The following is a 26,593-nucleotide window of genomic DNA, read 5'->3' as shown; positions in this document are numbered from 1 at the left end:
ACATCAATCCACAACACACAACAGACCCACCACAGCCATTTAGTTGCTTCTTCTGAAGTGGCAATCTACCACACTCTGCGAGCAGTGCACATCAGCACCTGACTTCCCACACACATGCCAAGCTTGAAGTTTATCAATATTTTTAGGTCTTGCCAATATGACAGGCACATCTTAGTATCTCATTAATATTTTTACCAGTACTAACCCTAATGTATGAAGATTCTCATGTGTTTTGGTCATTTGCATTTTCTCCTTTGCAAATTAAGACTCAATATTCTTTACCCACTTTGCTACCAAGTTATCTTTTTCAAAATAATGTTTAAGAGCTCTATTTATATTAAGAAGCTCCCATCTGTATGGTAAATGTACTATAAACATATTTTCTCAGTTTATGTCTAGTATATATTGTAGAAATATATACTATAAATGTAGAAATTTTTAATATTTAAGGATGCTATTTCTTTCCTCTTTGCTGTTTCCAGATCACTTTTCCTCCCTCTTCCATCAACAATGTCAGCCTGTCTGAAACAAATGCTCTCTTCTGGATCTGCCTCCCTTACTTTCTGAGTTATCTACTGACATCCCAATTACTCCTCTCCACCCACTCAAGATATCAACATCTAGCTCATTGCCTTCCATTCAGCCGCATCCAAGATGTTCCATCCAAAGCCCAGCCTCTCCATTTCTTAACTTCACCATTAACAATTTTTTCCTCTACCTCACTTTAGTTACCCAGTCTTTTCAGCCCTGCTGTTAGGAGTGAAAGCTCTACCATAAAATCTCCATTTAAAGCGACCTACACTCTGACCACCATCTCTGCTCTCTCTAGTTCATTTAGCCTAGTTCCCCCTCTCCAATGAATCTTCAGCCCCGACCTCCAATCCACACAACTATCACTTCTTTATGTTCATCACTCACACGTTCCACTTTCTCACTTACCTAGGTATGATTCCAGGGTCCATCACAATTATCATCCCCTGCAAATCTCTCGACTTCTTTGCATTCTCTCTCTCTCTACTGTACTTGCCTGATATAAATGTCTCTGTGTCTTACTCCCCAACATCCATTCCATTCCCAAAATATTAGTCTAAGCCAATCATGGTTTCCTGTGCCCCTTGCCAATTAGAAATGTGTATTAGTTAAGATTAAGTTCTAATGCAACTGACAGAAAAACCTAAATAGTAATGGCTTTAACCAAGATATAAAGCCCAAACATAAGCAACCTGGAGCACATAACACATTTCTATGATCATCAGGGAGCTAATTAATGTTCTGCTATCTTGTTGCTCTGTCATCCTCAACATGTGCTTCCACCTCATAATCCAAGATGGCTGCACAAACTCCAGTTATTATTTCCATATTCTACACAGCAGGAAGGAGTTGAAAGAACACAAGGTACATACCCCTGCCCTCTAAGTCGAACTTGACAATTAAACTTACCCCCTAGCCAAAAATTAGACATACCTAAATGTACAGAGAGGCTGAGAAATACAGCCATTATCCCAGATGACAATATACTCAGTGAAAAATCAGGACTCTTTACTAGAGAAGAGAAGAAAAACTACTACTTCTGCCACAGCATGTAGTCTAATCTTAGATGTGAGGGTAAGTCTGATGGAGGGTTTCTAGGAAATATTTCCTCATTCCTAGCTACGACACCTAGATCTCCTCTTCAAGAAAAGACTTGTTGCCAGCTGCAGAAATGAGTGTGGTCAACAGACAGCATCCAGCTGTCAGTTCCATTGGAGCTGCCTTGTCCCAGGTCATATCCTTCCCAGCACAGCCCACACAGAGTGGGTATAATGGCTGGGCATTTTTCAGTCTAACATGGGACAACTCTGGCAGGCAATCCTTACTCCAGAACTCTCCTTTGCCAAGCCTGCATTGAAGCTCAACTTCTTCCTTTGCCCAGTTCTGCTTCCTGCCCCTTCCTCTCACAGATGTTATAACTAACTTGTACCCCAAACTCCATCTCAGAAAATGCTTCCAAGAAACCCAGCCTATGACAGACAGACATCCAAAGAGACCATCCTTCTTCCTCTGGACTTTGCTATGTTTGGATTTTACTTCAAACATCACGCTATGAGCCTAAACACAAAACCAACACCAAGGATGACAAATCAAAGGAGTGCAAAGGTCCCTGAAGAGCCACACCAAACAACCACAGAGACCACCCCAGGTTTACAGGTAAATAAATTTCCCAGTAGTTCAAACAGTTTTGTGGCTTTCTACTATGCTTCTTCTGTTTCTAAGAGTTTTTACAGACTTCACATGGACATGTTCAGGTATTTGCAAATCTGCATCCCTTTTGGAGAAAATATAGGTCGTTTTTATTTTGAATATTTACTTCATATCTTTAAACATACACATTTACATAATTTTACACATAATGAATAGATATGATCACACAGGCTTTTTGGGGGTCAATCAAAGGACAATTCTCCCTTTTTCACTGATCTCCCCAAGCACTCCACCCCTTCTCCCAAGATAAACATTTAACAGAATTTCCATCCTGTTCCACTGATCTATATTTCTGTTTTTGTGCCAATACCATACTGTTTTTTTTTTAATGGTAACTTTTTTATATACATACATATTTTTTAGTTTACTTATTTATTTTTGGCTGTGTTGGGTCTTTGTTGCTGTGTGCAGGCTTCTCATTGAGGTGGCTTCTCCTGCTGTGGAGACGGGTTCCAGGCACACAGGCTTCAATAGTTGTGGCACATGGGCTCAGCAGTTGTGGTTCACAGGCTCTAGAGCACAGGATCACTAGTTGTGGCGCACAGGCCCAGTTGCTCTGCAGCATGTGGGATCCTCCCGGACCAGGGCTCAAACCCGTGTCCCCTGCATTGGCAGGCGGATTCTTAACCACTGCGATACCAAGGAACTCCCCATACCGCTTTGATTACTGTAGCTTTGTCGTATAGTCAGAAGTCATGGAGCTTGATTCCTCCATCTCCATCTTTCTTTCTCAAGATTGCTTTGGCTATTTGGGGTCTTTTGTGTCTCCATACAAATTTTAAGATTTTTTGTTCTACTTCTGTGAAAAATGTCATTGGTAACTTGATAGGGATTGCATTGAATCTGTAGATCGCCTTGGGTAGTACAGTCATTTTGACAATATCGATTTTCCCAATCCAAGAACATGGTATATCTTTCTGTTTGTGTCATCTTTGATTTCTTTCTTCACTGTCTTATAGTTTTTGGAGTACAGGTCTTTTGCCTCCTTAGATAGGTTTATTCCTAGGTATTTTATACTTTTTGATGCAATGGTAAATAGGATTGTTTCTTTAATTTCTCTTTCTGGTCTTTCCTTGTTAGTGTATAGAAATGCAAGAGATTTCTGTGTATTAATTTTGCATCGTGCAACTTTACCAAATTCATTGATGAACTCTAGTAGTTTTCTGGTAGCATCTTTAGGGTTTTCTACGTATAGTATCATATCATCTGCAAACAGTGAGTTTTATTTTTTCTTTTCCAATTTGGATTCCCTTTATTTCTTTTTCTTCTGATCACCGTGGCTAGGACTTCCAAAACTATGTTGAATAAAAGTGGCAAGGGTGGACATCTTTGTCTTGTTCCTGATCTTAGAGGAAATGCTTTCACCTTTTCATCACTGAGTATGATGTTAGCTGTAGGTTTGTCATATATGGCCTTTATTATGTTGAGATATGTTCCCTCTATTACAACTTTCTGCAGAGTTTTTATCATAAATGGGTGTTGAATTTTGCCCAAACCTTTTTCTGCATCTACTGAGATGATCATATGGTTTTTATTCTTCAATTTGTTGATGTAATGTATCACACTGACTGATTTGTGGATATTGAAAAATCCTTGCATCCCTGGGCTAAATTCCACTTGATCATGGTGTATGATCATCTGAATGTACTGTTGGATTTGGTTTGCTTGTATTCTGTTGAGGATCTTTGCGTCTATGTTCAGCAGTGATATTGGCCTGTAATTTTTTGTGTGGTATCTTTGTCTGGTTTTGGTATCAGGGTGATGGTGGTCTCATAGAATGAATTTGGGAGTGTTCCTTCCTCTGTGATTTTTGGCAATAGTCTCAGAAGGATAGGTGTTAACTCTTCTCTATATGTTTGATAGAATTTGCCTGTGAAGCCATCTGGTCATGGACTTTTGTTTGCTGGAAGTTTTGTTTGCTGCAAGTTTTTAAATCACAGTTTCAATTTCAGTACTTGTGATTGGTCTATTCATGTTTTCTATTTCTTCCATGTTCAGTCTTGGAAAATTATACCTTTCTAAGAATTTGTCCATTTCTAAGTTGTCCATTTTATTGGTTGCTTATGATCCTTTGTATTTCTGTGGTGTCATTTGTATTTGAGCCCTCTCCCTCTTTTTCTTGATGAGTCTGGCTAAAGGTTTATCAATTTTGTTTACCTTTTCAAAGAACCAACTTTTAGTTTCATTGATCTTTTCTATTGCTTTCTTCATCTCTATTTCATTTATTTCTGCTCTGATCTTTATGATTTCTTTCCTTCTACTAACTTTGGGTTTTGTTTGCTCTTCTTTCTCTATTTGCTTTAGGTATAAGGTTAGATTGTTTATTTAAGATTTTTCTTGTTTCCTGAAGTAACACTGTATTGCTATAAACTTGCCTCTTAGAACTGCTTTTGCTGCATCCCATAGGTTTTGGATCGTCCTGCTTTCATTTTCATTTGTCCCTAGGTATTTTTTGATTTACTCTCATTTCCTCAGTGATACATTGGTTTTTTAGTAACACTCTTTAGCCTCCACGTGTTTGTGTTTTTTCGGTTTTTTTCTTATGGTTGATTTCCACTCTCATAGTGTGTGGTCAGAAAAGATGTTTACTATGATTTCAATTTTCTTAAATTTACCAAGGTTCACTTTGTGGCCCAGCATGTGATCAATCCAGGCGAATGTTCCACGTGCACTTGAGAAGAATGTGTATTCTGCTGCTTTTGGATGGAATGCTCTATAAATATCAATTTAGTCCATCTGGTCTAATGTGTCATTTAAGGCCTGTGTTTCATTACTGATTTCCTGTCTGGATGATCTGTCCACTGATGAAACTGGGGTGTTAAAGTCCCCCACTATTATTGTATTACTGTCGATTTCTCCTTTTGCGGATGTTAGTATTTGCCTTATATATTGAGGTGCTCTTATATTGGGTGCATATATATTTACAATTGTTATATCTTCTCCTTGGATCATTATATAGTGTCCTTTGCCTCTTGTAACATTCTTTATTTTAAAGTCTTTTGTCTGAAATGAGTATTGCTACTACAACTTTCGTTTCTGTTTGTGTGTAATACATTTTCCATCCCCTCACTTTAAGTCCATAGGTCTGAAATGGGTCTCTTGTAGACAGTAAAAGGGTCTTGTTTTTGTATCCATTCATCCAGTCTATGTCTTTTGGATGGAGCATTTAATCCGTTTACATTTAAGGTTATTATCAATATGTATGTTCTTACTGCCATTTTGTTAACTGTTTTGGGTTTGCTTTTGTAGGTCTTTTTTCTTCCCTTCCTCTCTTGTTCTCTTTGATTTGATGACTAACTTCAGTGTTGTGTTTAGATTCCTTTTTTTTGTGTGTGTATCTATTGTAGATTTTTGGTTTGTGGTTACCATGAGGTTTTGATATAGCAGTCTATATATAAATGAGATGTTTTAAGTCGCTAGTCTTTTAATTTCAAATGCATTTCCAGTATCCTGCATTTGTTCTCTCCTCTTCTCACAACTGCTGATTTTGATATCATATTTGTGTGCAGATGATTTCTTATCTTTATATATGTTTGCCTTTACCAGTAGGCTTTTCCATTTGTAATTTTCTTGTTTCTAGTTGTGGCCTATTCTTTTCCGCCTAGAGAAGTTCCTTTAGCATTTGTTGCAAAGCTGTTGTGGTGGTGCTGAATTCTCTTACCTTTTGGTTGTCTGTATGACAGCCTTGCTGGGTAGAGTAGTTGTAGGTTCTTCCCTTTCATCACTTTAAATATATCGTGCCACTCCCTTCTGGCCTGCAGAGTTTCTGCTGAGAAATCAGCTGATGACCTTATGGGAATTCCCTCGTACATTATTTGTTGCTTTTAATATTTTTTGTCTTTAATTCTTGTCAATTTGATTACTATGTGTCTCAGTGTGTTCCTCTTTGGGTTTATCCTGCCTGAGACACTATGTGCTTCCTGGACTTGGGTGACTATTTCCTTTCCCATGTTAGGGACGTTTTCAACTATTATCTCTTCAAATATTTTCTCAGGTCCTTTCTCTCTCTCTCTCTTCTCTTTCTGGGACCCCTATAATGAGAATGTTGGTCTGTTTAATGTTGTCCCAGAGGTCTCTTAGACTGTCCTCATTTCTTTTCATTCTTTTTTCTTTATTCTGTTCCATGGCAGTGATTTCCACCATTCTGTCTTCCAGCTCACTTATCCATTCTTCTGCCTCAGTTATTCTGCTATTGATTCCATCAAGTGTATTTTTCATTTCAGTTATTGTATTGTTCATCTGTTTGTATGTGTAGTTCTTCTAGGTTTTTGTTAAACATTTCTTGTATCTTCTCCATCTGTGTCTCCATTTTTTTCCCCACAGCCTTGGATCATCATTACTATCATTACTCCGAATTCTTTTTCAGGTAGATTGCCTACCTCTGCTTCACTTAGTTGTTCTTCTGGGCTTTCCTCTTGTTCCGTCACCTGGGATATACTCCTCTGCTGTCTCGTTTTGTGTAACTTTCAGTGATTGTGATTTCCATTCTGTAGACGGCAGAGTTGTAGTCTGCTGTCTGCCCCGTGGTGGATGACGCTAAGAGGCTTGTGCAGGTTTCTTGGTGGGAGGGACTGGTACCTGCCCAGTGGGTCTTGGGAGCTGGGTCTTGTCCCTCCAGTGGGCAAGGCTATGTCAGGGGGTGTGTTTACTGGGCAGCTGTTTATTCAGGAAGACTTTAAGCAACCTGTCTGCTGATGGGTGGGGCTGTGTTCCCACCTGTTGGTTGTTTGGCCTGAGGCATCCCAGTACTGGAGGCTACAGGCTATTGGGTGGGGCCAGGTCTTGGTGAGAAAACCGAAGTCTCCAAGAGGGTTCACGCCAATGAGTCCTAACCAGAGCTGCTGCTGCCAATGTTCTTGTCCTCTCAGCGAGTCACAGCCGCCCCCCACCGCCTCTGCAGGAATCCCTCCAATACTGTCAGGTAAGTCTGGCCCAGTCTCTCATGAGGTCACTGCTTTTTTCCCTGGGTCCTGGTGTGCACCAGACCCTCTGTACGCCCTCCAAGTGTGGAGCTTCAGTTTCCCCCACTTCTGTGGAATTCCTGTGATCAAACCCCACTGGCCTTCAAAGCTAGATTCTCTGGGGGCTCCTCCTCCCGTTGCCAGGCTGCCAGGCTGGGGAGCCTGATGTGGGGCTCGGAACTTTCACCCCTGTGGTATAATTATTTTTATAATTATTTTCCAGTTTGTGGGTTGCCCACCTGGCATGTATGGGATTTGATTTTATCGTGATTGCATCCCTCCTACCATCTCGTTCTGGCTTCTTCTTTGTCTTTGGATGTAGGGTATCTTTTCTGATAGACTCCAGAATTTTTTTGTCGGTGGTTGTTCAGCAGTAAGCCGTGATTTTGGTTTTTCCATGAGAAGGGGGGAGGTCATGTCCTTCTACTCTGCCATAGGTCCTGGAAAGCACATGGCACACCTGGGGGCCACAGTGAGGTCAAGGGTAGAGAGCAAAAGTTTGTTTCTTCTAAACAGGACGTGGTTAGGTTTTGTTTCTCAACCTAGTCTGACAGTTTTACTGACACATATAATCTATTCACATTTAGTATAATGACTGCTATACTGATTTGACTCCTTCCAACCAAATTTTTAAATCAACCTTAATGAGGAGTAATTTATATATAATAAAATGCAGTCATCATAAATGTACAATTTGGTAAGTTTTGACAAATTTATACACATATAAAACCCCAAAACAAGATATAAAACAGTTCTGTCACCCCCCAAAGTTCCCTCAGACCTGTTTGCAGGTAATCCTTCTCAATGCTGATCTTGTTTCTATCATTGCAGACCTGATTTATGGAACTGGATTTTATAGAACCTGATTTAATGGAATCATGCAGAGACACTTTTGTGCCTTGCTTCTTTTGATCAGCATGTTTCTGAGTATAGTGTGTATCAATAGTTTGTTCCTTCCTATTGCTGTGTAGTATTCTACTGTATGAATATACCACATGTCTATCCATTTTCCTGTTGACAGACACTTGGATTACGTAGTTATAGACGCTTATGAACAAAGCTGCTAAGAACACTTGTGCACAAGCCTTTGTGTGGACATTTCTCTTGGATAAAAACATAAAAAAGGAATCATTGGATCAAAGTATAGATATACACGTAAATTTAAAGAAACTGCCAAATTGTTTCCTAAGTGGTTATACCATCTTACACTTCCATCATCTAGGTATAATTCTTCTCTGCCCTCAGGTCTCCCAGTATTCCCACAGCCTCAGCAATATACCCCTTCAGCAATATATTGGACTGTGGAAGTCAGGAAGACCTACTGCACTCCATGGATGCAGCATCTTGCTTTCCAAATCTGCAGCTCTGTGGTCCTTGCACCTTGCTATACTGGCCCAGCTACACTGCTCTCTATGTCTAGAAGAATCACAACAGAATGTGGATGTTATAGTTTCCTATAGGTCCCCAAGCAAGCTGGCTCAAGAGAAGCAGGGAGCTTGCAGTTAGAAAAGCCAAGGAAGCAAGCCTCATTCAGGCTGCCATGTCCTTTCTCCCTATTGTCAAAGGCCATCTGAGTCTGGGTTTTCTTGTTGCTTCTAACTAAAAGCATCCCAACTACTTATTTCACCAACTCCAAGATGAACATGTTTTTCTTAACAGCTCAGAAATCAGGATGCATTGTAAAACCAATGGCAGGTCATAGTTTAAATGTTTTTTCTTTCTTAGAAGTACATAAGAGTGCATTTTACACTCAATGGTATCTTAATAAACTGCAGTTATACATATGGCAAACCCTAAACCTGACTGAATCCAACTCTCTGCTTACTCTGTATATGAAACCAAGCAGCTAAATAAGGCTAGTGACACAACACTGCTGACTGGTCTCACTTCACATTTATAAACACATATCTCAAGTAGGTTCCCAGCACTGTGGGACAATCAATCTTTTCATTTCCCTGGCCAATTCTCTGTTATACCTTATTATCTTTCACTTTTCCAAACCCTCTTCCCTCTCTTCAATTTTAGCTGATGATCAATTGATTACTTCACCTGTTTCACATCTATTTACCACCAGTGGAATGTAAATTTCATGACAGCAAGGACTTTTGTCTGTTTTGTTCATTATTTCTAGTGCCTAGAAGTGTGTCTGGCATCCTAATGACACAAAGTGAATAGCTGTGGAAAGAAGAAATAAATCAGGAGAGACCTATATTTTCTTACCATTACTAAATGCAGGTATTTTGCCTTCCCCCTAGTTACAATGGATAGGGTCACACCCTCTACCTGGGTGCAGAATTCTAAAACTCTACTCAATCAAGGGTCTCACCAGAACAAACCTAATTCTAAACCCCACGCTATACTTTTTCTATCTACTGGATCAGCATAAGACTGGCTGTTGGATTTCCTTCTTAAAAAACAAACTTCCTTCTCATGTTCTCAAGCTATTCCCTACTTTTTTTTTTTTTTTTTACTTTTACCACAAAGGTCTTCTTAAGAATTATCTACTGTTGGGAATTCCCTGAGGTCCACTGGTTAGGACTCCATGCTTTCACTGCCAAGGGTGTGGGTTCAATCCCTGGTATGGGAAATAAGATCCTGCAAGCTGCACAGTACAGCCAAAAAAACCCCAAACAAACCAAAAAACAAACAAACAAAGAAAAAAACCACAAAGAATTATCTACTCTCGCTGACAATACTTACCTTGTAACTTCTTAACCCCATTCCAATGGGGTCTAACCCTCACCCCTCCTCTGAAATCCTTCTGTTAAGGTATAGAGGAGTAAATTCTCAGATCCCTTCTTATTTCATTCTCAGATCCCTTCTTACTTCACTCTCCTACACATCTGAAGTAGCTGATGACTCCCTCTTTATTTTTTTGTTTGCATTTAATCTTTTGTTTTCTTCCAATTTTATTGAGACACAATTGACATACAGCACTATATAAGTCTAAGGTGCATAGTATAATGATTTGACCTACATACTTCATGAAATGATTATCACAATAAATTTAGTGAACATCATCATCTCATATAGATACAATATTAAAGAAACAGAAAACAAAGTTTTTCCTTGTGATGAGAACACTTAGGATTTAGTCTCTTAATAACTCTCATATATTACAGCAGTGTTAATTAAATGCATCATGTACATCCTTAGTACTTCCTTATCTTATAACTAGAATTTTGTACCTTTTGACTACTTTCATTCAATTCCCCCTCCCCCCACCCCCTGCCTCTGGTAACCACAAATCTGATCTCTTTTTCTGTTTGTTTCTGAAGTATAATCGACCTACAACACTATGTTAGTTCCTGTTACACAACACAGTGTTTTAATATTTCTATACATTTCAAAATTATCACAACGATAAGTCCAGGTACAATATGTCATCATACAAAGATATTACATAGTTACTGACTATAGTCACCACACTGTACATTTCATACTTGTGATTCATTCGCAACTCTAATTTTGTGCCTCTTAATCTCCTTCACTTATTTCTCTCCTCCTCCACTCCCCTCCCCTCTAGCAACCACCTGTTTGTCCTCTGTATATACAACTCTATTTGTTTTGTTTTGTGTCATCTGTTTGGTTTTTTAGATTCCATATGTAAGTGAACTCATACAGTATTTGTCTTTCTCTTATTTCACTTAGCATAATATGCTCTAGGTCCATCCACGTTGTCACAAATGGCAAGATTTCATTCTTTTTACAGCTGAGTAATATTTGATTGCATATATACACCACACCTTTATCCATTCATCTATTGATGGGCACTTAGGTTGCTTCCATATATTGGCTATTGTAAATAATGCTGCAATGAACATAGGGATATATATATCTTTTCTAATTGGTGTTTTCTTTTCTTTGGATAAAATACCCAGAAGAGGAATTGCTGGATCATATGGTGGCTCTTTTTAATTTTTGAGGAATCTTCATACTGTTTTGCATAGTGGCTGCACCAATTTACATTGCCACCAACAGTGCACAGGGTTCCCTTTTCTCCACATCCTCACCAATTCTTGTTATTTGTTGTCTTTTTGCAAATAGCCATTCTGAATGGTGTGAGGTGGCATCTCATTGTTATTCTGATTTGCATTTACCTGATGATTAGTGATGTTGAGCATCTTTTCATGTGCTGTTGGCCATCTGTATGTTTTCTTTGGAAAAATGTCTATTCAGATCCTCTGCCCATTTTTAGTCAGGTTGTTTGTTTTTTCATATTGAGTTGTATGAGTTCTTTGTATACTATGGATATTAACCCCATATTGAAAATACCATTTGTAAATACGTTCTCTCACTCAGTAGGTGGCCTTTTTGTTTTGTTGATAGTTTCCTTCACTGTGCAAAAGATATTTAGTTTGATGTAGTCCCATTTGTTTATTTTTGCTTTTGTTTCCCTTGCCTGAGGAGACATATCCAAAAAAACTAAGACTGATGTCAAAGAGCACACTGCCTATGTTTTCTTGTAGAAGTTTTATGGTTTCATGTCTTAAAGTCTTTAATCCATTTTGAATTTATTTTTGTGCATGGTGTGAGAGCAGTCCAGTTTCTTTTGCATGTAGCTGTCCAGTTTTCACAACACCATTTATTAAAGAGGCTGTCTTTTCCCCATTGTATATTCTTGCTTCCTTTATCATAGATAATTGCCCATATAAGTTTGAACTCATTTCTGGGCTCTCTATTCTGTTCCACTGATGTACATGTCTGTTTTTGCGCCAGTACCATACTGTTTTGATTACTGTAGCTTCGTAATATAGTTTGAAACCAGGGAGCCTCCCTCTTTCTTAAAACACTTTCTCCACTTGGTTTCCCAAACCCTACACTCTGGACTCACAGGCAGCTTCTTCTCAGTCCCCTTTGGTAATTCCAACTGCTTATCCCAATATCTAAATGTAGGAATGCCCCAAGGCTCCAACCTCAGTCTGCTTCTATACCTAAATTCTGGGCCACTGGGTAAGTGATCTCAAACTGTCTCAAAGCCTTAAGTACCAACTGCATATATTTTTTACAACAAACTATCATCTCTATGATTGGAACACCATTCTCCTGGTTATCCCAGGCAAAAACTATGAACAATACAGGCATATTATCTGTAAAAAAAATTATATTTTATTTTCTCCTTTCTAACATTTCCATTATATTTTATTATCTTCTTGTCTTATTACAACTGGTTAAGATCTCCATTATTACACTGAAAAGAACTGGTAATGGTAAGTATCCCTGTTTTGTTCCCAATCTCAGGGGAAAGCTTTCAAAATTTCACCCTACAGTGTGATATTTACCCTAAATTCTTTGTATGAAGTCTTCACCAGATTAAGGAAGTAATTTTCTATTCTTTTTTTCTTTCTTTCTTTCTTTTTTTAAATTTATTTTGCTACACCGGGTCTTAGTTGCAGCACGTGGGATCTTCACTGCCACGTGCTGGATCTTCGTTGCAGCATGTGGCATCTTTAGTTGTGGCATATGGCATCTTTTAGTTGCGGCATGTGGGATTTTTAGTTGCAGCATGTGGGATCTTTTAGTTGTGGCATGCGGGCTCTTAGTTGCAGCATGCAGGATCTAGTTCCCTGACCAGGGATCTCCCTGACCAGGGATCAAACCCGGGCCCCCTGCATTGGGAGTGCAGAGTCTTAACCACCAGACCACCAGGGAAGTCCTTATTCTTTAAACTAAAGATTTTTTTTTTTACCACTAATGAGTACTGAACTCTATTTTCTTTTTAAAGAACTGTCCATCTAATGAAATGATCATTTGGTTTTTCTCCTTTATTCTGTTAAATCGACCTTGAATTTCTCAAATCCAAGAAACCCAAAGTTGGGTGCAATTTGGTCATGATTCTTTTTACATTTTGCTGGATACAGTTTGCAAATATTTTGTTTAATTTTTTTAAATATGTTTGTAAGTTAGACTGACCTGTTGTTTTCCTTCTTTGTCAGGTTTTGATAATAAACATATGCTGGCTGCATAAAAACAATGGATTTCACCTCTCTTCCTATGTTCTAGAAGAGTCTGTGTAAGACTGGTCCTATAAAAGTTTGCAAGAATTTACTATTGAAGCCATCTGGGCCTGGAGTTGTCTTTTTAGTAAATTAGTTTTACTAGAGTTTGCCATTCCATTTAAATTTTTCAAATTTATTGGAATAAACTTGTTAATAATATCCTCGTATGATTTTTCCAATGTCTGTAGGATCTATAGTGATGGCCCCTTTATCATCACTGATATCAGTAATTTCTGTTTTTCTCTTTATCAATCTCTCTAGCAGTTTATCAATTTTACTAGTCTTTTAACACTTACCTTTGTTAATCCTCTGTATTGTATAGGTTTTATATTAATTTTTCTCTTACCTATATTATTTCATTCCCATGACTTTAAGTATATTTTGTAGTGCTTTTTCTATTTTCTTGAGTTGATAACTTAGATCACTGATTCAATCTTTCTTCTTTTTTAATGTATGCATTTAAAGCTGTAACTTTCATTCTCAGCACGGCACTAGTGGTATCCCAAAGCTTTGAGATAAAATATTTTCATTACCATCTGGTTTGAAATATTTTCAAATTACTGGGGTGGTTTCTTCTTCGATTCATGAACATTAGAAGAGTACAGTAACTGTATAGTGCAGTATTCTCTGTATGTCAATTAGGCCAAGTGTTTTCAAATCTTTCTTCTGTTAGTTACTGAGAGAGGAGTATTTTTAACATCAATGGATGTAAAAAAGCAGGAAGAAAATCTGATGAGGAGCAGGATATGTGCATGGTCTTAAAGCATCTCCTCACATACTGCTTAACGGTTGCAAGGAGGAATTAGTGGAAAAATAAGATAATATCTCAAACAGGAAAATAAAATATAAAAAATAAGGGACAGATAGGCATTGTATGCCTCCACATGTGATACCGTGAGAAGGATACCTCCCCACCTAAGCAGCATCCCGGCCAAGGATGCATAACTTGAATCTAACCATGAGGAAACATGAAACAAAAGCAAAATTTTTAAAACTGAATTAAAACTGGGGGGCTGTATGTATGAAAAAATGCCAGTATCATTAAAAACAACAAACAACAACAAAGAAAGGCAGTAGAAATGTTTTAGATCGGGGCTGGCAAACTATAGCCCTTGGGCAAAATCCAGCCTGCCATTTGTTCATGAAAATCTTATTGGAACACAGCCACAATCTTTTGCACACTTACTGGCAATGGCTGTTCAGTGCTACAATAGCAGAAGTGAGCAGTTGTGATCAAGACAAAGCCAAAAATACTTACTATTTGGTCCTTTACAGAAAAGGTGTGCTGACCCCTGTTCCAGATTAAAGCAGGCTAAAGAGACATGACAATCAGATGCAATACCTAACCCTAGACTGGATCTTTTACTGGAGGCAGGGAAATGACAGAAAGGTCATTATTCGGTCAGTTGACAATGGGGAGTACGAACAGTAGATAAAAGCATTATATCAATGTCAGATTTACTGACGGTGAAAACTATACCTTAAGACTTAAGTCTCTTAATCACTATTCTTAGAAAATACATGCTAAAGTATTTTAAAGGGTCAAGAGCCATGATACATACACACACACACACACACACACACACACACATATACAGCTTATTCTCAAATGCTTCAAGGAAATAAACTGTGTACGGTAGTGTGTTTGTGTGTGAAACAGAGAGACACATACTGAGAGAGGGAATGATTAGGTATTTTTCATCCCTTTGTCTCTCTGTATTTCTGTCCAGTTATTTTATTCCAATATATTTTGCAATCCACTGATTCTCTCTTCATCTGTGTCTAAGGTTCCTAAAATCAGTAAATGTATTTTCAGTTTCCAGTAACTTCTTTTCTATACTTTCTAATTCTCTGATGAAATTGTTCATCTTGTCATTTAAATTCTTAAAGATAGTTATTATTTATCTCAAAGCCTGTTTCTAATCATTATGACTGCTGGCTTCCTGGTGTGTGTGTGCCTCCACTAATGTCCTTTTCCTCTTCCAAGAGCCAATCCAGAATCCTACACTGCATTTAGTTGTTATGTCTTCTTAGTCTCCCTGAGCCTCTTTTTTAATAATTTAAATTTTAGTTGAAATAATAGATTCACACGCAGCTATAAGAAAAAATACAGTGATTCCTTGTACACTTTAACCAGTTTCCTCGAATGGTAACACTTTTCCAAAACCACAGTATAATGTCACAACCATAATACTGACATTGATAAATCTTATTCAGATTTCCACAATTTTACTTATACTCATGTGTGTACATGTGTGTTTGTGTAAGTTCTGTACTATTTTGTCACCTGTGTAGATTCATGTATCCACCACCACAGTCAAGATATGCACAGTTCCAACAATACATGGATTCCTCATATTGCCCTTTAATAACCACACACACCTGCCTCCCACATCTTCCTCACACACTCGCTATCCTTAATCCCTGCCAATGTTTAATCTGTTAATTTTATCTTTATGTAATGTCTCTCTTTGTCTCTGGTAATTTTCCATACTCTAAAATCTAATCTATCAAATATTAATAAAGCCATTCCTGCTCTTTTTAAAAGTAATGTTTATATGGTATAATTTTTCCATTCTTTTACTTTCTACCTACTACATTGTTGAATTTGAAGTGACTTTCCCACAAGCAGCATATAACTTGGTCACGTTTTTTCATCACTACTGATATGTTAAGGCTTAAGTCTCCCAGTCTATCTGATGTTTTATATTTTTCTCTGGATCTCATTCTTCTGTTTCTCTCTTTTGCCTTCCTGTGAGTCATCTGAACATTTTAAAAGACTTTACCTTGATTTATGTATACAGTTTTTATCTTTTTGTATAGTTTTCTCAGTGGTTACTCTAGGTATTAGAATATACATATGTGATTTATAACAATCTTTTTTTTAAAATAAATTTATTTATTTTATTTATTTATTTTTGGCTGCATTGGGTCTTCATTGCTGCACACGGGTTTTCTATAGTTGTGGCGAGCGGGGGCTACTCTTCGTTGCGGTGCACGGGCTTCTCATCGCAGTGGTTTCTCATGTTGCGGAGCACAGGCTCTAGGCGCGTGGGCTTCAGTAGTTGTAGCATGCGGGCTCAGTAGTTGTGGCTCGTGGGCTCTAGAGCACAGGCTCAGTAGATGTGGCACACGGGCTTAGCTGCTCTGTGGCATGTGGGATCTTCCCAGACCAGGGCTCAAAGCCATGTCCCCTGCACTGGCAGGCAGATTCTTAACCACTGCACCACCCGGGAAGCCCAAAAATCTTCTAGTAATAACGTTTTACCACTTTGAGTGGAGTATGGAAACCTCACTTCCATTTAGGTCCTTTATCTTTTCTATCATCATATTTAGTATCAAACGGTTTTATGTTTTTGATTCAATCATCAATGACTGCTAAAATTCAGGAGGAAAAGGAGAGTCTATTATTGTATGCATCGATATTTCTACCCTCTCCATCATCTCTTTCCTGACGCTCCAAGATTCTTTCCTTTACTGTTTCTTTAGGTCTGCTAGCAACAACTTCTTTTAGTTTTTCATCACCTGAGAATGTTTTATTTCCCTTTAATTCCTGAGTGACAACTGTGCTAGATACAGAATTCACAATTGACAGTTCTTTTATTTCAGCACTTGAAATATTGTGCCACTTCCAATGGCACCCATGGTTTCAAATGAGAAATCTATTGTTATTTGAATTGGTATTCCCCATAGGTACTGCATCATTTCTATCTGGCTACTTTCAAGACTTTTTTTGTCTTTAGGTTTCTGGCCCTCTATTCTATTCCACTTATCTGTCTGTTCCTTCACCAATACCACAATGTCTTGTGGTACCATCGTAGCTTTATAGTAAGCCTTGCTGTCAGGTAGTGTCAGCCCTCAAACTTTGCCCTCCTCCTTCAATCTTATGTTGGCTATTCTGGGTCTCTTGTCTCTCCATATAAACTTTAGCATCAGTTTGTCAATATCCGCAAAATAATCTGCTAAGATTCTGAATAGGATTACATTGAATTTATAGATCAAGTTGGGAAGAACTGATATCTTGACAACACTGAGTCTTTTGATCCATGAACAAGCAACATCTCTCCATTTATTTAGTTCTTTGATTTTGTTCATCAGAGTTTTGTTGATTTCCTCATACAGATCTTATACATATTTTGTTAGACTTATCCCCAGTATTTCACTTTTGGGAGTGCTGATGTAAATGGCATTGTTCCTAAATTCAAATTCTACTTCCTCATTGCTGATACACAGGAAAGCAGTTGACTTCTGTGTATTAACCTTGTGTCCTGTGCCTTTAGATTTCAAGAGTTTAATTCAAGATGCATTTGGTGTAGATTTCCTTGAGTTTATCCTATATGGGACTTGCACAGTTTCTTGGGTCTGTAGATTTGTTTCTTTCGCCAAATTTGGTAAATTTTCAGCCATATTTCTTTCAAATACTCTTTCAGCCCCATTCTCTTTCTCTTTTCCTTCCGGGACTTCAGTTACACGAATGCTATATCGTTTGTCCTTCATAGACCATTTTTTCTAGTCGGTTTTCTGTTTAGATTGGGTGAATTCTATGGTTTTGTTCTCAGGTTTACTGATGCTACCATCTATTATTCATGGTCACTCTACTATTGAGCCCATCCAGCCACTTTTTTGTTGCTGTTGCTGCTACTGTGTTTTTCAATTCTAAAATTTCCATTTGGTTCTAATATCATTTTAAATTTGGTTCTAATTAATTTTATTTGGTTTGTTGCTAAGATTTTGGTTTTTTGTTTCAAGATATTTTAAATTGATTTTGAAGCATTTTTATAACAGCTAGTTTAAAATTCTGAGAAAATTCCAACATCTGACTCACCATGTGTTGGTGTCTGTTGCCTTTTCTAATTCAAGTTGCAGTTTCCTGTTATTGGTATGATGAGTGATTTTCTATTGTATCTTGAACATTTTGTCTATTATGTTAGAACATCACTAACATAGGGTCTTATTAAATCTTTTATTTTAGCAGGCTGTCACCCTGTTTAGTTTTAGCATGTGGATCTTGGCCTACTTTTCTGGGCTATTGTTCAAATGGCAGGTTAATTTTCAGAGTCTTTGTGGTCTTATTTGGCTTGCTTTGTTTATCTGGTGCCACTGGGCTCCTGCTGGTCCCTGCTAGTGCTGCCTGAGGGGGCAAAAGGAGTGTTGCCAAGTGTCTCTTGGTGGGGAAAGTCTGTGATGGCCCTAGGTTGCCCCTCAGTTTCCAAGTGTCTCTGAGTAGTAAAGGCAAGTCTTGAGCCCACAGAGACAAACAGGCTTCCCAGAATGTGCCCTTTGCTACAGCTGGACCCCTCTTGCCAGTTCCACCCATCTGCCCCTGTGTCTCTTGGGTAGGGGAGAAGCAGCTCAGGCCCACATAGCCAAAGAGACTTAGGACTGGGCCAGTTGTAGCTGTGTCCTTTTTGCCAGTAGTGCCCCCCTTGGGGTCTTTGGGTTGGGGAGGAGAGTCTCAAGCCCTCAAGGAGAAAGACGCTTCTCAGACTAGAATGCTTACTGTAGCAGAGTCTCTCTTGTCAGTTCTGCCCACCTGCCTTGATATCTCTCAGCAGAAAAGGGAAATCTCAAGACAGGTGGGAAGGAGTATGCTTCTCCTCAGCACTCATATTCAGTGGGGGCTCATAGTTGATCCCCCTTGCCAATGGTATCGAATCTGCATGATGTTTTCAGAGGGACTCCCATTTGATTCAGGGGAGGCATGAACCTACCTGGACTGTGTTCTGTTGTTAGGTCAGGGTGGGGAGGTCAGGAAACACCAGAACTAGGTGGCCTTCTTCTGTTGGGGGAATGCAAAATGCTATGGCTATGCTGTTCTTTCAGTCCTATGGTCCCGAACCAGATCACCTTCCTAGAACCATTCACAGTTCTCCTTTGGTTGTCTTCTGCACAAATTCCAGGACTTATAGTTGGATTTAGCGGGGGAAAATGGGTATATACTATCTCATTTGTACTGGAAGTCTCCCTATGGGTCTTTTCAATTATCTATTTTCTCTCAATTTTCAGTCAGTTCTTTCATTTTTATTGAATGCCAGACTAAGTTTTATAAATATTTACCACATTATAAATATATACTCTAGTTACATATAAATATATCATATATTATCACTAAGTATATAAAAACTATACAGATAACCTGAATCAATGATTGATGACAGTGTCTTCCTCCAGAGAAGTTTTATATCTGCTTCTAGCAAGCAACAAAGCTAGGAACAGATCTTAATCCAATCAAGGATTGAGGTGATTTGAAAGCTTGGCTTCAGCTTTTTTTGAGAGCTGATCTATTTTGAGTTCACCCTTAAGCATAAAGTGTAGTCTATCCTTCAGGGTTCCCAGTTAAAAGCTTGAGGTGTTTTCCAGTATTCTTTGCAAGCTCTGAACTCCAATTCTGTCTCTCAATTCTGCATGACTACCAAAAACTCTGCTTAGTATCTCAGCCTCTCTGCCACCACTTTCTTTTTTTTTTTTTTTTTGAATGTTTGTAAGTCAGCTAGGAACAACTTATTCACATTATATTTCATGATTAAGTACAATCATTTCAAAATAGGGAACAAAATAAAAAGCTAATGTAAACTCAAGCCTAGTAATCTCTTTTCTAGCTTAAATTGGATGAGACGTCTTTGGCCTCCTTTTCTACACTCCATTCAGGATTGAGGATGATCTTGCTTTCCTGCTTTCTAGTCAGTCGAGAGTAGGAATTTCACTAGTTACTGATTCCTTGGGGTTTCAGAGCAGCCTGTTTCCTTGTCATATAAGACTTAAAATAGTTTTCTTTCTGTTGTAAAAATGTATTTTCTAAAATACTTGCAACAATGGACTTTGCTCTGCATTTCCTTGGATGAAGATTCTGTAGTAAGCTGTCACTGTATTTTAGCTACTTTATTTTTTATTTTTTAGTTGTTTTGTTTTTTTATACTGCAGGTTCTTATTAGGCATCAATTTTATACACATCAGTGTATACATGTCAATCCCAATCGCCCAATTCAGCACACCACCATCCCCACCCCACCGCAGTTTTCCCCCCTTGGGGTCCATATGTCCATTCTCTACATCTGTGTCTCAACTTCTGCCCTGCAAACTGGCTCATCTGTACCATTTTTCTAGGTTCCACATACATGCATTAATATACGATATTTGTTTTTCTCTTTCTGACTTACTTCACTCTGTATGACAGTCTCTAGATCCATCCACGTCTCAACAAATGACTCAATTTCGTTCCTTTTTATGTCTGCCACCACTTTCTGCTCAACCTCTTAGCTACATGTTTCAAATCGGCCAATCACTCCATGGGGAAACCTATACCAAAAGTTGGCCTCACCCCTCTGTGCTCTCCTTTTCTCCAAAATTTTGGCCTCTCAAGTCCTTGTTGTTTGCCTTGCTCACTCTCCAAAGCTTCCATACAGACTTTTAAAAAATATTTTTCCAGCTTTTCTAGTTGTTCTCAGTTGGAGTGCTGCCTTAGAAAAAGCTATTCTACCATTGATAGAAACAGAAATCTCCCCAATAGCTTGTGATGTGATATGATAATATGTTCCAGGCTCATACTATAGATTTTCTGACTCCAACCTGAAATAAGTCATTTTTCCAAGGTACCCCAGGTTCCTTCTAGTGAGAATTATTTTTTAAGAGAACAAAGTCTGACACTAGAAGTGCTTAATGTCACTTAGCTTAATTTCTGAGATTTTTCAGCAGAGAGAATTAGGAAATACATTTTTAAAAGGGAAAAAATACATCATGAGCTCATACTGACATTTCCAACTCAAATTTAGGATACTAGAATTCTTACCCAACTCTCTGATTATATCTCTTTTCCATTCAAAAATCTAGGGTCTCAATCCAATATAAGTATTCACTTGTTTACTTTATGATACACACCTCCAGAATAACAATACCAATATTACTACCAGTTATATGATTACTAAAATCAGTTTATGATATCTTTGCAGTTCCTTATCTTTGGGAGTATATACCACTAGAAACATCCAAATTACTATGCTTCAAAGTGACTTGAAATAGTCTCTATGTGCTTCAGCCTCAAACTTGATATACATTTAGGTTCACATTTCATTTTGCATTTGATTTTTAGGAATTACCTTTTTTCTCTAATTTTATTTCATTTTTGTTTTATAATATGGTAAGGCATTTGCATGATTCTAAAACCTAATCCACAAAGTACATTCAGAAGTCTAAGTTCTATACCTGTTTCTGCACCCCATTCCCTCCCTTTCCATAGAGTAATCATTTTTCTTAGTTTTTGGTTTATCATTCCCTTGTTTGGTCTATGTATATACACAACAATGTAGATGTATATATTTGTATAGCCTCTTTATTTGAAAACTAGTAGCATACAATGCCATTGTTTTGCTCCTTGCTTTTTCCATTTAACAATATAGTCTTGAGATGACCACATAGCTGATATGTAGATTATCCTCATTCCTTTTTATAGCTACTCCATTGTGTGGACATACCATATTTTATTTAACTAGTCCTCTTAGTGATCTGAGCCCAGACTAACCTGCTACTGAATTTTGTTTCATAATTCAAGTTCACATAAAAATGCAAATAGTCTCAGGAGGACAGATCAACTAATCTGCTGGTATTCTGGCCTCTACTGTCACAGTATTAAGCAAAGAAGTTAACTATATAACCAAGAAACAAAATACACTAACAAATTTAGCCCCTGCCCAAATCCATGATGTAGGGTTCTCAACTGGAGTATACAACAAAATCACCCACAGAGGCTTAAAAAACAAACAATAAATGATAGGGCCACAACACTAACCACTCTCAGTTGGGACCCAGCATTGCATTAGTGTCTTTAAAAGCTCCACAAATGATTCTAGTACATACTCCGAATTAAGAACAAATCTTCCACATACAATCTTGGAATTTCTAGGTGTTAAAGTAAGTGGCTGAATTTTTGACACCAATACTAAAAATACTTCTACATTCTAAACTTTCATTTTTAGTTAGAAATTTTTGACCTAATAATTCTTTAAAATCAACATACAATGAGAAAAGTTCATCATGAAAATTTATAGTAATAGCCCTAAAATGTAACAGATTAAACACATCCTAATTATTTAAAAATAATAAATCTAGGGCTTCCCTGGTGGCGCAGTGGTTGAGAATCTGCCTGCCAATGCAGGGGACACGGGTTCGAGCCCTGGTCTGGGAGGATCCCACGTGCCGCGGAGCGGCTGGGCCCGTGAGCCACAACTGCTGAGCCTGGGCGTCTGGAGCCTCTGCTCCGCAGCAAGAGAGGCCGCGATAGTGAGAGGCCCGCGCACCGCGATGAAGAGTGGCCCCCACTCGCCGCAACTGGAGAAAGCCCTCACACAGAAACGAAGACCCAACACAGCCAAAAATAAACATAATAAATAAATAATAAATAAAAATTTAAAAAAAAAAAAAAAAAAAAAAAAATAATAAATCTATAACTAGTATGAGTTCTATATGCTTTAATGTTTAGAATATCCTACTATAACCATCCATAATGATAATCAAAACTACCACAAAGTAATATGGATCCCTCACATTTGTAAAAAGTAATAAATCATCTACCTTGAAAGACTCCATAAAAGGGACAATTCCTTTGCTCAAATCCTGGGCTCTGTCCTTGGAGTTGCCCTGAATCCAGTTCTCTATGATCCCCCTAAATGCAATCCCATATGCATTCACAGCTTCCTCTAGCGTCTATATGATAATAACTGCCCAAACTATATTTCTAGCACAAAGCTAGACCCGTTTCAAACCAATATTTCCTATATTAAAAATTTAAGTAATTAAATCCACTTCTTTTTACCTCTTGGTTTTTCTTTTTTCCCCCCACAATTTTGTCATCATCCACCCTATCTTTCAAAACTTATCAACTCTTCCTTTACCTCATCCCATTCACTCAGCCTACAAAACCACTCCCATTTTTGTCCCTCTTCTCTCCCCATTTTATCCCTCTTCTATCCCTAGGCCAATGATGCCCCAGATTAAATTCTCATCCAAGCTTATTCTCCTACAATAGCTCAGCCCAACTCCCTGATCTGGCCAGTTCTCTATAGAGACGGTCTTAAATTCTGTCCCCAAACATATCAGCATTTAAGGGTGAAGACAAAATAAAGACAATAGACAAAATGTGATACCCTTGCCAAAAGAAAACCTCATGAACATAGATATAAAAACCCAAAACAAAATATTACCAAATCAAATCCAGAAAATCTATATTAAAAAATATATCATGGCCAAATTGAGTTCATTTCAGGGATATAAGGATGGTCAAACAATTAGGAAGTCTATCAGTGTAACTTAACACATTAACAGATTAAAGGACAAAAGCTATATGATCACTGGTCACCTACTATGTGCCAGGACCTATTCTAGAAGATTTCTTTGAAGTCAGAAACAAGACTGTTCAACAATGTCCTATAGACCTTAAACAATTCAATAATTAGACAAGAAAAAGAAGCACAGAGTATACAGATCAGAAATAAACTATTACGGGCTTCCCGGGTGGCGCAGTGGTTAAGAATCCGCCTGCCAATGCAGGGGACACAGGTTCGAGCCCTGGTCCGGGAAGATCCCACATGCTGAGGAGCAACTAAGCCCATGTGCCACAACTACTGAGCCTGCGCTCTAGAACCCACGAGCCACAACTACTGAGCCCACGTGCTACAACTACTGAAGCCCACACGCCTAGAGCCCGTGCTCTGCAACATGAGAAGCCACCGCGATGAGAAGCCTGTGCACCGCAACGAAGAGTAGCCCCCGCTCGCCACAACTAGAGAAAGCCTGCACACAGCAATGATGACCCAGTGCAGCCAAAAATAAATAAAATAAATAAATGTATTTTAAAAAAAAGAAAGAAACTATTACAATTTATTGGCAGCATGATTATCAACATTGAAAACTTAGTAGAATTCACAAGCTCTAAGTACTGCAAGAATTTCAGAAGGTTTCCTAGATATAAGTTCAATATATAAGAAAATCAATTCTGCTTTTGCACTTCTACCATCACAATGATGGTAAGAATCAGATAGTTTCTGGTTCAAGGAGGATTAGAGAGTTTCGACACCCCATCCCTACCAGATAAGCCCCGCTAAGCTCCTGCCTAGACCCATACAGGTAAGCTCACTAGAGATCAGCCAAGTCACCCAGATAACCACAGAGACTTATGAGCTAAATATTGCTTACTGTTATAATGATAATACTGATAAAAATAAAAATCAAAAATTTCATTCCTATGTACTACAGTAATCAATTAGGTTTAGCAATAGCAACAAAATTATATATCTAGGGGTAAATCCAATAAAAGTATGTGAGACGATTTTGAAAAAAGTTATAAGAATTTACTTAAAGACATAAAAGATACCTAAATAAATGGAAATATAAAGCATGTTCTAGATGAGAAGACTCTATTGATAAAGATGACGAACTTCTCCAGGCTAATCTCAATATCAGGTGAAATTCCAATCAAAAATCTCAACAAGGATTTTTGTTGAAATAAAAGGAACAAAGGGCTAAAAACAACCAAGAGAAATTTGAAGTTTTATGTAACTAAGGTGTATTTCAAATCTGTAGGGAGGAAAGTATACTATTATATAAATGGGACTGGGACGACTGCTTACCAAATAAAAATAACTAAATTAGGTCATTACAACAAACTATACATAAAAATAAATTACAGGCAGAAGAAAGATCAAAAAGTGAAAAAGCAAATATTTTTTAATGTTGAGGAAGAAATACAGGAGAATATCTTGACAAGGTGAGTAAAGGAAAGGAATTTTTTAATATAACAAAAAAAGCACAAGCCATAAAGGAAAAAAAATGATAAAATTGACTACATTAAAATTTAAATTTCTGTTAAAAAGACACCATAAAGAAAGTTAAAGACAAGCCATAATTGCTGCTGGTAATGTAAGTTGGCTAAATCTCTATGGAAAGCTTTTTGGCAATACCTAACAAAATCTAAAATGCACATATCCCTCTGATAAAGCAATTTTGCTTCTGAGAACTAAACCTAAAGATACATCCAGAAATGTGTGAAATGACATGTATACAAGGTCATTCAACACCTTTATATAAATTAAGACACAACCATACAATGGAATACCAAAGAATTTTTTTTCAAATGTACTGGTATGAATCTCTAAGATATGCTGCTCAGTGAGGATGGAGAGGGAAAAGCAAAGTACAGATCATTGGGGAAATATGCCATTCTTATGTAAAAAGGAAGGAGGAAGAACATACAAAATATGCAATTGTTTATATATGCTGCTAACATATCTGGAAAGCTACACAACTGATGACAGACTATTCCCAGAGAGGGAAAGGAAAACTTTCTACCATATACCCCTTTGTAGCTTTTGAATGCATTACCAATTTAAAAAAAGACCATATTTCATCTGTTCTAAGATATGCCTTTTTTTTCTCATTTAATATCTCTGAAATCAAGGTGCTTCTTAGAACTGATACCAATATCTTAATAATACTAGAAACATTTTTCTTAGTAGTACATAAAATAATGGTGTATCTTATAATTGATGGCATCTTAGATTCAACAAAATTAAGTAAAAAATTCTTAATAAATTTTTTTAAAATATAATTTTGGATTTACAGAAAAGTTGCAGAGATGATACAGTGAATTCCCAGACACCTCTTATCCAGTTTCACCTAATGATAACATATTAAATTACTATGATACATTTGCCAGACTAAGAAACCAATATTGGTACTTTTCTATTCCCTAAACGCCAGACTTTATTCCAAGTTCTCCAGTTTTTACACTAATATACTATTTTCTGTTCCAGGATACCACATTACATTTATTCATCATGTCTCCTTTGTCTCCCCTGGTCTATGACAGTTTCTTAGTGTTTCCTTGTTTTTCATGACCTTGACAGTTTTGAGATAGTGTACTATCAAGCATTTTGCGGAATGTCCCTCAATTTGTCTGATGTTTTTCTCATGATTACATTGGGGTTATGGGGCTTTTGGAAAAATGCCACAGAAGCAATATACCCTCCTAATCACATCATATCAGGGGGCACATGATATCAACACATTATACCACAGCAATGTTAACCCTGGTCATTTGGTCAAGGTAGTGCTTGCCAAGTTTCTCTACTGTAAAGTTACTATTTTTCCCCTCTCCATATTCTACTCTTTGGATAAGATTCACTAAATACAGCCTATACTCAAGGAGGGCAGTGGAGAGAAATTAAGCTCCACATCCTAAACGGGGAAGTATCTGCTTATAATATTCAGAATTCTTCTGTAATATTTGTTCCTTCTTATCAATTATTTATCCAATCAATTATAGGTAAAATTTTTAAACTGTGAAATAAAATAAGCCATTTACTAAAAGAAGATCATTGCTGCATATATAATCCCACAATTAAT

General features: G+C 37.7%; 1 protein-coding gene across 8 annotated transcripts in view; it reads right to left on the bottom strand.

Moving 5' to 3' along the window:
- Nucleotides 1-26,593, bottom strand: part of ATRN (attractin) — a 162,104-nt gene that overhangs the window by 120,812 nt on the left and 14,699 nt on the right. The gene's annotated exons all lie outside the window — the stretch shown is intronic.

The sequence above is a fragment of the Balaenoptera physalus genome (assembly GCF_965194825.1).
Source record: "Balaenoptera physalus genome assembly, chromosome: 16".
Classification (NCBI taxonomy): domain Eukaryota; kingdom Metazoa; phylum Chordata; class Mammalia; order Artiodactyla; family Balaenopteridae; genus Balaenoptera; species Balaenoptera physalus.
This window is presented reverse-complemented; position numbering and strand designations above follow the sequence as displayed.